Source organism: Silene latifolia, chromosome 11 (assembly GCF_048544455.1).
Source record: "Silene latifolia isolate original U9 population chromosome 11, ASM4854445v1, whole genome shotgun sequence".
NCBI classification, from domain to species: Eukaryota; Viridiplantae; Streptophyta; class Magnoliopsida; order Caryophyllales; family Caryophyllaceae; genus Silene; species Silene latifolia.
The window spans coordinates 106,136,822-106,145,181 of NC_133536.1; positions in this window are offsets into that span (position 1 = coordinate 106,136,822).

Consider the following 8,360-nt stretch of genomic DNA (forward strand, 5'->3'; position numbering starts at 1 on the left):
GTACTAGCAGGTAATGATTTAGATCTAAGAGGGGGTTGAAGTTTAGACTCCCTGGATATTCTTTTGGCAGCCGATCTGGTTAAGCCACAAATTTCTGATCCTCCATTTATGAACTTGACTTCATAGATGGGGGAGGAGGAGGAGGATCTCTGCTGTTCCCTGAATTTCTCTTATTTTGTCCTTCATCTCTGTTCTTTGGCTGCTGGATTAAGTCTTTTAGATAGCCTTTCTTTAGGAGGTATGCCACTTGTTTCCTGAGTTGGATGCATTCTTCTGTGGTGTGCCCGATGTCTTAGTGGAAGTCACATCATCTCGTTGGATCTTTCCTGGGGTTGTCAGATTTTTTGGGCCATCTGACTGTGTCTCCCAAGCTTTCCAGGCGTTTGATTAACCCTGCAGTATTTATAGAGAAGTTATATTCAGGAATAGTTAGTAGGTTAGAAAGGTTACCTTTGTGTTCTTGTCCCAAGCTTTCCAGGCGTTTGATTAACCACGGTGGGCGCCAATTGTTTTAACAGGATTTTACCTGAAAGGATCCGGCTTGATTATTGAATAATTAGGGTATCTAATTCAATAAGTTTAGAATAATAATATAAGTAAATAACAAGGAAGAATTAAGTATAAAGAATATTGTTTGTATTACTTTGATAAGCCGAATACAAACTCGTGTATATAACTAAATATTCAGAAATAGTGAGAGATAAATTGTGAATAATTGATAAATAATGAATGTCTTTACAATTGTTAGATTATGCTATTTATAGTTCTACAGATGCTAACGTTACATTTAACCTCAACGTTCCCCTTGATTATTGGAGTCGTTGGCTGGAAAATAGGGCACATTCCCTATTAACACGGTTGACTCGTTCTTCTTTAACAAACCGTCCTTCCTTTCCACTTGCACGTTCAGATTTACTAAGATTATGTGCTCCTTGTAGTTGGACTTGGTCTTCCGTGAGAGTAGGACATGGCTATTTGTACATATAACTGTACTTCTTGTTTATCAATTTAATCTAGCCTGCTTGAGTGTCCTGCCAGGTTATTCTGCACTTACCATCAGGCTTTTCTTCTAGGATTTAGTAGCTTGCTTATCTTGTGGTACTCTTCATCTGCCAAATAGTAGTTAGATTTGTCCGGTCCCTGATTGCCTCAATCAGCCTAGTAAGGTCAGGCCAAGCTAGAGTCAGACCAGGCTAAATTGGGCCTAACAGCTGTACTTTCCTGATCTGGGGGATGCATCTTTATTTGATTGAATCCGCTTGAAGCATCCGTGAATGTCAACATCTCGTGGCCTGCGGTGGCATCCACCATTGCATCAATATGCAGCAGGGGGAATGGATCTTTTGGGCAGGCTTTGTTCAGGTCGGTGTAGTCCACGCAGACTCTCCATTTGCCATTTTTCTTTTGGACAACTACCACATTGGCTAGCCAGTCAGGGTACATTACTTCCCTGATCATTGCCATGTCTAGTAGCTTGTCAACTTCTTGATTGATGATTTCATTCCTTTCTGCAGCAAATTTTCTTCTTTTTTGCTGTACAGGCTTAAATGATTTGTCAATATTTAATTTATGAGTTATAATATCAGCATCTATACCAGTCATGTCAAAATGTTACCAAGCAAAACAAGACATCTTAGTTTTGAGGAAGTTGACCAGATTAGGCCTGACTGAGTCAGGTGCGTCGGATCCCACTAGTACCTTCTTGTCAGGGTATTCTTGGTCTAGAATGACCTCTCCTGTTTCCATCTGTGATTGGGCTATATATTCTTTCCTGATAGGGGATTTTAATTGCTATACGAGGGACTTACCTGACTTTGAAGGTTTCAAAGCCTGACTGTAACATTCCTGAGCTGCTTTCTGTTCTCCCCTGATGGTGGTTATCCCCATTCAGTCGGTATCTTTACGCATTGGTGATATGTTGATGGGATGGCTTTGACGTTGTGGATCCATGGTCTGCCCAGGATTACATTATATGAGGATAGACAATCCATTACTCCGAATATTTCATAGGAAGCCGCGCCTTCTACATAGGTAGGCAAGTTAATTTCTCCCAGGGTGTTCTTTGTTTCTCCACTTAACCCAACCAGGACGCTGGATTTCTTAAAGGCGTGTTGAAATGGTTTATTAGGACGGCCTAGAAAGGCGTGTTATTTGAAATGCGACGGTCGGCGAAAGACCGAGGTTTGAAATGGCCATTATAACGGTGCAAAAAGTTATTTTTGAAAGATTAAAATGACACGAAAGGACTTATGATCACATAACACATAAGCACTCGCAATTTCATTATATTATTCATAATGTTGACACGGATTTTGGCTTAAAAGGGTGGGTTACACAACAAGCAATCAAACCCCGATTTTCGAGAGGGATACCAATCCAAACAAAATGTTTAAGGAGGGTGCCCTAGCCTCGTGCTCGAAGGTGATGAAAGCTCTTTGACGAAACAGAAATGTGTAACGTCTACGGTATGCTTGACTCAATCGGGATTCGAAACGCGGGAATGAGAAAACTCACGCCGACGAGACGAGTCAATTGGTCGAAAAGGGTTAGGTTGTGGGCCTGGACAAGGATCCCGACTATGACCGTAATATCAATTAATGCATTTCAACCAAGACCTCGTTCGACTCTCACCATCTAAGGATCACAAAGACACAAGTGTCCTAGTTATCCTCAGCGGAGTCACCAATCTGTGGACATAGCCACCTACACGCTGGGCCAATCTGTGGAGATAGCCACCTACACGCCGGGCCAATCTGTGGACGTATAGCGGTCTTTTGAAAGCCATGCTTGGCGGCGTAAAAAATGCTTTTGACCGGATCATTTTAGATCAATCGGTTTCGTCTATGCAAGGGTCTCGAAACGATGCAAGAGATGTTCGGAGTCGCCACCAAGCATTTGTAGGATGCTTGGAACCCGTTCGAATCCACTTTGTACCTAGGTCAACCAAGGCAAAAGACGGTGTTTGACATAGGTACTAAAGATAAGGAATCGTCCCTCTTTAGCATCCTATCTCTAGAATGACTCTCGTACGCCCTGGATAAGGTCGTCCACTATCCAAAGTTTCTGAGTAAGAGGTGAAGGTACATATTTAGAAGCCCCTTAATCGGAAACCCAATCCCGCCCGCGGTAGCGGCCTCTATTGATCCATCTTGGTTGGTTAAATGCAAAAGTTGATAAAACGGGTAAATGCATGAATGCACATCCACAAGTTTGAACCTAACATAAGAGCTTTCTATATCGGTTGTTTAATCCAAGTATTAAGTATTTGATGTCGAGTTGGATTTAATGTTGATTTGCATGCAAGACAGAAATTAAACATCCATTTACTGAGTTAGGTTTATGGTGCATAACGTGATCCATTTGTCTTAGTAAGGCATTTTACAAATATGATGTAAAATGGGCAGATTTATCATCTGATCCATCATGTATTCGGGTTAACCGAAGTCGGGATCATCCTAGATAAGTGCTGGAAGGAAACAGACTCTGCATCAGACAGCCTATATAGGCGCGAGCCATCAGGCGATATAAACAGGCCTGCCCTGATTTGAAAATGGGAAAATGATTGGCCTGTTTAGGCGCGGGTCAAAAGACGATTGAAAAACGACTTCTGACTATTGAAAAAGTTTGTAAAATTGTTTGAAAAGAGGGTGTTTGAACCCGTCTTGATTTGAGAAGGTCGTTTAAACTGCTTTTGTGTTGATGTGAAGAACGAGACTTGAATAATCGTCATTATTTTGACAATATTCGATGTCGGGTTCGGTTTTGCAAGCTTGACATGAATATTTTTTGAAAATGATTATGAACTAATTGTTTTAAGTTTATTTGTTTGTAATTAGCCAATATATATCATCGTACTCGGGTTAAAATTCGACATGGTATGTAGAACCAAGGATGATTTTGTATTTATGACTAATGCATTTGTTTTGAATATGCAAAGAAATAAAATAAAAGGTTTTAAAATAACTTTTAAAATGTACAGAGGTGAAATAAAAGGTTTTAAAATACCTTTTGAAATGTAATCAACAAAAAATTATCACCGAAACACGAACTAAACCGTCATGGTATTAGGAACCAAGGGTGAAAAATGTTTTATGGTTAAAAGTTTATCATAAAAATGATTTGAAATGTTTGAAACGGTAAAACCAATTACAAATATGAAATGAAAAATAAAGGGAAGCATAGACCAAACACGGCTGGATTAAGGCCTCAGAGGGGCTTTAGGCACGAGCCATGCTTCTATGCAAGCAGCCCCTGTCTCGGCCAAAAATCCGGTTTTGGCTCATTCATCCCATATTTGGACCATGTTATGCATGTTTTAGCATGTTATAGTCATGAAACAAATGAAAAACATGATAGAAGAGGATTTTTACACCCTCATACTTACATGCTAGTCTTGAGACGAGAAATCGACGAAAGTGTATCAACATGTTTCGTCGGAAAACTCGGTTTGAAAACCGTTTTAGCAATGTAAAAAGAGTGTTTTAAGTTTAGTGATAGTGTAGTTGGTCGAGATGTCGGTCAAGTGATTTAATGCATGATGACGGTACCAAACAATGTGTAAGGCTTGTGTTTTCGATCAGTAGGTCGGAAACACGTGTCGGTTTGTGACTTGAGAAGTCGAGTCCAGAATTTTAAGGGAGAAATGAGGAACCGGACACTCGCGTAACTCTCAAATGGTGGCATTTGAGGGGTATTTATAGAAAAATGGGTGGTTGTGTGCGTTTTGAGAGACGTGGCCGCATGGGCTGCTCGAAGAGGTGCGAGCCAATTCGCGGATCTTCAAGGTGTCTTGTCACTGTCACGCAATTGTAATCATGATTTGTTCTATCCTATGTTTTGGATGAACTTGATTTGTACTTGACCATGAAGCATTCCGTGAATCCTTAACATCGAAGTCTTGAAAAGTTTGTTTTTTTGTGTTTGACTCGGTTTAACTCGTTGTTGGAGTCAGGATTTGTATTTTGAGTCGGTTTTTGGTCTGGTGTCGGTTTTGACTCTAATTAGTGTCATTGTGACCCCGTCGTCATGCATTAAACACTCCAGGTACTTTTGAAAAGTTTTGAAATGTTTTGTTTTCGAAATCGTTTTAAGTTTTCTGACGTATAGTTGTACAAAAACTGTCGATCAAACGCTGCGATTTCTAAGCATGTTGTAGTCCGATAATAATCGGGTGTTTGTTGGAGACTTGATAGATACTGGTATTGGTATCTACAGGTTGTTTGAACAATATTTAGGAACTCGGGAGCTTGTCCCCACATATTGAAGTATCTAAAGTGAGATTTTCTAACCGGGCAGTCAGGGCTTCTATAACAGATACATGGGGTATGATCAAATAGTCCCTCATTCAAAAAGTAGGAATAGCTATTGTTTTAGCAAGATTTTACACGGAAGTAATGTCTTGCTAGGGGATTATTTTGTAGGGTGATCTAACTCAATAAACAATGCTTGACTAGTACGGTAAATAAGTAAAGAATAGACAATAAAATGAAAGGCAGAGATTTGTACGTGGAAATCCCTGGGAATAAGGGAAAAAACCACGGGCACCAAGCCAGGAGGGATTTTCACTATAGTTTTCTGTATCCTGACAGGGGATCAGCGTGTCATGCTATTAATAAGTAAGAATTCTAGTAGAATTGATTAGAATGTATACAACAAAATAAGAGTAAGTGAGTGAATAGATGATGATCCTTTGTCTTCCTCCATTTTTCTATTTATAATAGCCTTTTTTAGTCTTCAACGGCTCTTCCAATGTTCATAAGAACGTTCCTAGATAATAAGCCTTGTGCCCTATTTACCCGGAGGTGGGTATTTGACTTCACAACTGTTCGTCCTTATGTTTTGCTTGGTTGACTGCTTCATAATTGTTCTAGGTTTGTTAAATAGGTCTCCCGTTAAAGTAGGAGCTACTTTGTTGTACTCTGATCGTTGCATGATGCATTCAAGTGATGCCCAATATATGGTTGATGTGTATCCCTTCAGGTCTAGCATGATAAGATGGCATGACCTGCCTTTCCCTTCTGGCGGGCGCCTGTCTAAGTGAAGTCTGTTTTGTGCTGGGTTGCCCCTACCCAGGCTAGCCTGATAGTTTTCGCCTGACATTTGTCTGATGAGGCATGATAAATCTTAGCCCAACAATTGCCCCTTATCTCCTTATTTCCATTGAATCTGGCCAGGAATGAGGAGATAAAAAATCAAGCCAGACCTAAATATGAGAATTTTACCGGAAAAGAGTTTGAGTTATTTTCAACTTCCTAACAGCTAGTGCCCATTAAATGGGGTAGGTTCATCAAACCCTAAGAGAGTCATGATTAAACTTGTCCACTTGTGTTATCCGTTGGCTTGATTTATGCCTATAAATTGATTTGAGCCCCTATTTGATCTTTTCTTGCTTTCTTTCTTCCAATTTTCCAATCTTTCTTTCTTCTTTCTCTGATTACTTTGCAACATAAAACCCTGTTTCAATAAATTCAATCAAAAAATGGTTGGTGGAAGAAGAAGAACTGTTGCACCAAAAGTTTCTGAGGCTGAGCAACCTCCGGTGGTGGTTGATGTTCCTGAAGTCATCCCTGAGGATGAGGTTATCGAAGTTTCCGCCCCTGCAGAAATTCTGGCTATTATGCACAAAGGCATCAGCTATGCCCCTGTGAAGTCGTTGTCTGCTTCATTTCCTGAGGCCAATCAGCTTAAACCTTCTTTTGAACGTTATTTGAAGGGTAGAGGTCTTTTTTCTTCTGATGTTGAGGTCTGGGTCCCAGAAAGTGGTTCAGTCAGGACTAACTGGTGCAGTCCTGGCTGGTTTTGTATCTTTGAATGGGCATTCAAGGGGAGTTACAAGCTTCCTTTTACTTCATTCATGATTGATATTATAAGGGCTATCTATAAAGGTTTCTCCTTTCCAACTTATGCCTATGGTTTGGAAAAAATTTTAATCCGTTGAACATTTATGTGCCAAACACAATTTGGTGATCATTGTTGAAGACTTCAAGAATGTCTATCACCTGAAGAGTAATACTACTTGGCGTTTCAATTTTCGCGTCAGGGCGAAGATGGCTCACTTGATAACCAACTTTGACTCAGGTGATGATAAGGGTTTGGCCACAACCTATATGTTTATCAGGATAGATTCTATTGCCCCTGACCTGGACTATCTCAGTTATCCGGCTCTGGAGGGTGGTAAGTATTTCCATGTATACTATTTATATCATAATAGTATGTAAATCAATTTTTAATGTAAACTTACTTGTACGTGCCATAGTGGTTGAATGGGCTTGTGATCCTGATGCTGAGGGGTCGGCTAATCGTATTGCAGCCTTTATGGCCCTGTTAGAGGAGGAAAAGACCTGGCCTGCTTTTCTTGGTCAAGAGCCCCTGCCTCATTTCAAGAAGGCTAAGATGAGCACCTATAAGGCTGCTGAGAGTGCTAAGACTTCAGGGGCCTCAACATCAAGATGTAAGTTTTGGTTTTCCTGCGTTGATATTTATGCATGAGCATATGTTAGTATTACCGATATAGGATTTTGTCGTGTAGCTACCAGAGCTTCTGCGAGGATTACTAGCTTTGGCCTGTCTGTAGTGAAGGCAGGAATTTCCCAGATTATAGGGGAAAAGTCTCGAAGTAGTGAGGCTACAGGGAGTGATAGCATGCTTCAAATACAGGTTCCTACTCACCAGGCTCAATTGGTGTCTCCTCCACAGGTCATGGTTGATACTGATGAGTCTAGACAGGCTAGCAAAAGAAAAAGGCAGGATGAGGTCTCTAAAGGAGTTGGAACTATTGGGGAAGGTGTGATACCAAAGTTTGTCGTGCTCCTCGATATACAAACGATATTTGTAAAACTCAATACCAAACTAATGAATGTAGTAGGGTAAGGAGGTCAATCCACAGAGACGGTGCTTGGCTCTTAGATTAATTATCGAGTTTCTAGTTTAGTTCTAGCAAGTATTAAATGATTCATTAAACTAATGCAAAACTACGAATTAAGATAAGAGAGTTAACTAGCAAGAAAATAAATGAGACAAATTAACTCAAGAAACTAAGAAACTAGGGTGTTGGGTTTGCTAGTGTAGACAAGGGTCAACTAGTGAGCCTAAATCAATGGTCACCAAGAAGTAGGGTCGGTGAAGGCTCCACCTCTCGGTGTGAGTCGGTCCCTAGGCCTAGGGAAGTCAAGCCCACGCTTAGATTAACCAAGACCGAGTAATTGTGCATACTTCAACAAGTCAAGGCTCTCGCCTTAACAAGCCAACAAATAGAGAAAGGCTAGAATCCTCATTCTAGCAATTTCACAAACACTTGGTGTGCACAACTACTCTAAACCAACTACTCAATGGTTTCCACTAATTCAAGCCAACATATAGCC